Source organism: Microcebus murinus, chromosome 15 (assembly GCF_040939455.1).
Source record: "Microcebus murinus isolate Inina chromosome 15, M.murinus_Inina_mat1.0, whole genome shotgun sequence".
In the NCBI taxonomy this organism is placed as follows: Eukaryota; Metazoa; Chordata; class Mammalia; order Primates; family Cheirogaleidae; genus Microcebus; species Microcebus murinus.
In genome coordinates, this window is record NC_134118.1 from 12,588,438 (window position 1) to 12,593,980 (window position 5,543).

Here is a 5,543-nt window from a genome sequence, read left to right on the forward strand (position 1 = left end):
AATGTTATTCAGCATTAAAAAGAAACGCGCTATAGAGCAACAAAAAGACATGGAAGATTCTTAAATGCATATTGCTAAGTGAAAGAAGCCAGTCTGAAAAGGGTACAGACTGTATGGTTCCAACTATATGATAATCTGGAAAAGGCAACACTATGGAGACAGTAAAAGGATCAGGGTTGGGAGGGGGAGAGAAAGGAATAGGCAGAGCACAGAGGAAGTTTAGAAGGTGAATCTCTTCTGTATGCTACTGTAATGGTGGACACCTGCCATACAGTTGTCAAAACCCACAGAATAAAACACGAACAGTGAATCCTAATATAAATTGTGGACTTCAGTTAATAATATGCTAGGGCCGGGCGCGGTGGCTCACGCCTGTAATCCTAGCACTCTGGGAGGCCAACGAGGGCGGATTGCTAGAGGTCAGGAGTTCAATACCAGCGTGAGCAACAGCAAGACCCTGTCTCTACTATAAATAGAAAGAAATTAATTGGCCAACTAATATATATAGAAAAAATTAGCCGGGCATGGTAGCACATGCCTGTTGTCCCAGCTACTCAGGAGGCTGAGGCAGCAGGATCGCTTGAGCCCAGGAGTTAGAGGTTGCTGTGAGCTAGGCTGACGCCACAGCACTCACTCTAGCCTGGGCAACAAAGCGAGATTCTGTCTCAAAAATAATAATAATAATAATATGCTAATATTGGCTCATCAATTGTAACAATGCACCATAATAATGCAGTATGTTAATAATAAAGGAGGTATATGGGAACTTTCTGTACTTGCTGTTCAATTTTTCCTTAAAACTAAAACTGCTCTAAAAAATAAAATATAAAATATGTCCCAGGAAAAAAATCTTTCTCTCGTTTTATGCCATTACATTCTCAAGACATCTAGAGATCTATATTTTTTACCAGTTCCCAATGCTTTGTTTTTTTAAAAGCTGCCTTTTTATTGTGTAGTTATCTGCTGGCAGACTATACTTCATTTCCTTTCCCCTAAGTGAAAGGAGATAATATTTAATGCTGATTCCATGGAGACTTATGAGAAAGTCAATTCTATGAAATAAAAATATTTCTGAATGAATTTATAACAAACTGAGAGGAGAATGGATTGGAAATTCACACTTAATAATATCATTCTTAGAGAATTTGGTCTGAATAAATCCAATCTTGGCAGGTAGCCGTTAAGGGTTTTTGAATGGGCATATCTTAAGAGATGTTCTATCTCTTTGATGGGATAAAGGTGAGAGAAAAGAACTTAATAGAATGATTTTTTTAAATAAATTTTCATTTAATATAGTTTTGGAAATACTGTCTCAAGATAATTCTGGAAATAGAATTGGACCGCTGCTCAGATTTCTGGTTGTAGTCAGCTTAGTTTTATAACGTGTCAAATTGATGGTTATATGGAAGTCTCTATTTATAATAGTACAGTCATTTTTATAGCACTTTTAATTTGCAAAGGTGCTTTTCATATATTATCTAATTTGATATTCACAATAATCCTGGGAAAATTGTAGAACAGATGGTAACCATGAAATAAATAACCACAATAGTACTTGCTTAAGTTTTCTTCTCTCTAGTTTCTTTCTCATAATTATGATTTTTGGTAGGTGGGTCTGCTGTCCTTAGAAATCAAACCAAGATAGATGATCATGCCTATTCCCCAAACCATCAAAAATAAATTCTCTAATAATTCTCAATGCAAGATCATTATAAAGATTTCTTAAAATGAATGTATCTTGTTTGATTCCTTACTTCTCTCTTTGGTAAAAATAAATTCTGCATATCAAATGCTTGAATGAAAAAAACCTCTTGTCTCTCATAGATTATAACCAGAGATGAAAATAATATTCAATATAAATAAAAATAAATACATAATCAGAAACAGACATCTCCAAAATGTCGATTCCTTTACCAGGCGTTGTTACCCTCTTTTGTACTGTTTTCTGTTTTGAACAAGAATAGAAACATACATCATTGTGTGTGTGTCCACCTACATGTATGTTCTCCACTTTGGGGGCGTCTCTCCTTGAGTCAGTGGCTCCAGAAAAGATAGAAAAGCATTTTTGGTTAACCTTCCCTATAGGATGCTGAGAGCCTGCACACTCAGAGTCATTTCAGGAAGCTTTATTGGGCAATATATTTTCTGTTTTGGTTGGTATGTGGAATCGTTGTCAGAATTCTGTGGACATGATTGATGCCTACAGAGGTGGGGGAGACCGCTAATCCTCACGTGCCTTCAGATTTGGTACTTCAAAGGGAAATTCAACCTGTGTCTCTCAAGGTGGGACTTTCTGAGATTACAATTGTTTTTGTTTGGAGTTAGGCACAGAACTACATAGAAATGGAGTAGAAATCCTCTGATTTTGGTCTTGGCTATCTGAGTTTTCTGTTTTTCTGGTCAACTATAGGGAGTGTGCTCATTCTTATACTTCAGACCTTTTAGTTCACAATTGTACCTACACACTAGAAGTCCAGCTATTTTTTAATACAAAATATTTGCAATTAACAGTGTCATGTTATATAAATATCAATCTTACTTTTTTTTTTTTTTTTTTTTGAGAGAGAGTCTCGCTTTGTTGCCCAGGCTAGAGTGAGTGCCGTGGTGTCAGCCTAGCTCACAGCAACCTCAAACTCCTGGGCTCAAGCGATCCTCCTGCCTCAGCCTCCCGAGTAGCTGGGACTACAGGCATGCGCCACCATGCCCGGCTAATTTTTTATATATATATCAGTTGGCCAATTAATTTCTTTCTATTTATAGTAGAGACGGGGTCTCGCTCTTGCTCAGGCTGGTTTTGAACTCCTGACCTTGAGCAATCCGCCCGCCTCGGCCTCCCAAGAGCTAGGATTACAGGCGTGAGCCACAGCGCCCGGCCCAATCTTACTTTTTGTTCCCTCCTGACCTATTTCCTACGGAGAGAAAAATGTTGGTTCATCACCTCCTCTTTTTAGGCATATCAACTTACTTATAATCATCCACGAGTAAAAATATTAAAATACCCTAACTGCATTACAATTTAATTTTTTGTTAACAAAGCAAAATGTTTGGTGGTATATTAAAATCATGAAAATACTTTGTTTTACCATAATCGGTTGCCTATTTCTGGTACATTTACTTTGGCAAGCATCTCTTTAAATACTGGAGGACATTCTATCCCACCTTCCTTCCAAAAAGGCTGGAATCGCTCAGGGCCATCCTGGGCTGCAGGGCTGGGTGGTGCATCCTCTCACCACCCTGGCCCACCCTGGCAGCCACCACCACTTCTTCTAGAGAAAGCTGTTGGTCTTTGAAAGGAAACTCCTCTAAGCTAGCAATTGTGTTTGTGTGAGCAGGAGGATGGGAAACCCCTGGGGGATGCCACCAAGCAATCATGGCAGTTTCTACTCTAAGGATGCTGAGAGGCCAGTGGAGGAGAAAGACACACCCCTACTCTCTCCAATACAACAGTGATGGCCATCATCACTTCCAAAATGATGTCAACACACAGCAGGGAGGAGGAAATGATTCTCTTTGACCTAGGTGGGATGGAGTGAAGGTGGCATTTTTGTCTTCAAGATTTGTATATTCCCTTCTTGATAAGTGAAATTGGTGCTAGATATATGAATAAATTCCTAAGAAGCAAGAATGCAGCTCTCCAATTATACATTCCCTAGTGAATGATACTAAAAAAGATTTCCTTAGATAAGGGGGAAAACTCTGAGATATAAATAAAGAAAATTGCATGCAACATGGTTTTATAGATTTCAGCCACCCCTCCTTTGATTTTATTTTTCCTGCAGCAGCATGTATGTCCAGTGGGAAACTCTTTTTTCCTGCAGCCTCGCTGAGGATGATGGAAGCTTCCCAGTGTGCCTCAGTGGCTTCTGTCTGGAGCCTTACGTATCTGCCCATCTCCCTGCCCCTCTCTACAACTCTTGCCTGGGATTGAGTTGCCACTGTGGGAAATAGAAAAGGTAGATTCTTGTTACCGGTGTTGCTGTTACATTTCGACTTAACTGATACCATTACTAATATTCTATACCAGGCGTCCTCAAACTATGGCCCGCAAGCCACATGCGGCCCATCGAGGATATTTATCTGTCCCACTGGGTGTTTTTGCCTTCCAATTGGCCCTCCAATGGTCTGAGGGACAGTGAACTGGCCCCCTGTTTAAAAAGTTTGAGGACCCCTGTTCTACACCATCAGCTGTGGCATTGAAATGCTGTTTAGGAGTCTACAGCTCTTTGATGTCACTCAGCCCAATTCCTGAAAGGACTGAGCAGCTGCACACCAGGGGTAGTCCTCCCAAACTGCAAGAAGCAGCATGTAGGCTTTTGGAAGGTGGGGTGATGTTTGTCTCTTTATGTTAGAAAATGAAGAGTAATTTAGCTTGTCCCATTGTCCTGATCTGAGAGACGAATTTGCCCCAGTAGTACTAGCGATCATTTATAAAAATGGATGCAAGTCTATATTTATGCCAATTCCCTCTAGAATTAACCCCGTCCAGTCTTTATTCAGAAAATACTATCAAGAAAATGGATAACATAAAGGAAAGAGAGGGAGTTTGAGTCACAGTATCTGCCTTTAAATTAAAATCTTTCTCTGAAAGAGAAAGCACTTATTCTGTGCCACTCCAGAGAACCAAACTTCAATGCAAGGGATTCTCTCTAAAAAGTAAAGTTGCTATTAAATAAAAATGAGAGTGGATTCCCTACTGCTAGAGGTATCATGCTGCCATTCTCTGTCTACCCAGAATAATGGATGATAGAGGGCACTCATACTTGAGTTAGGTTAGGATATTGGAGAAGACAGTATCTGAGGTCACTTCCAATTTTGGGATCCTGTGATGCTATAGAAAAGTAACCACGGGTATAATGAACTCTGGATAGAATAAATTAAAAACAAGATAATAAATTTCCTCAGACAAGGGGTTAGACAAGGCAAGCAAAGGATATGGAACCAGTGTAATTTCAAGTAATGGTTCTTACCAAATAAGGAGCAGGTTGAGTAGGAAGAATTATGGAGTGGTGTTTTATTGACATTTGTTCCTTCCCTGAAAGTTGTATTAGGTGGATGAAAGGAAGTAAGAAACTGGGCAGCTGCAGAATCTTCCCTCCCATCAATTTCCCTGAGTATGGTCTACATGGAAAGGCATGTGTGCACCCATACATTTAAAGTGACTAGTGCCCTGAGTCACACCAATGAGTTGGCTCATTTAATGGTTAATTTGCTTTTGAAAACTTACATAAGAACCCTCTAAAAGACACTGGAAATAATAAATCATACACACTTGAGATAAGTGCCTTTAAGCTGTAATTATTTGCCCCATATCTGGAAAATATTATAAATCTCTTCTTTCTCCCCCAGTAAGAGGGAAACTATAGGAAGATTTTGTGAGCATATCCAGATAAAAGGCCCTGTATAGTCACTTATGCACTCTTCTCTGTAACATTAGAGGGAATTCAGGGGTTTGTACCTGCAGAGCTGTTGTTGCCAGGGAAACAGAGGTCCTCATCACAATTCAATTGAATTACCTCCTGGTGTTCCAGATACTAGGTCTTTTC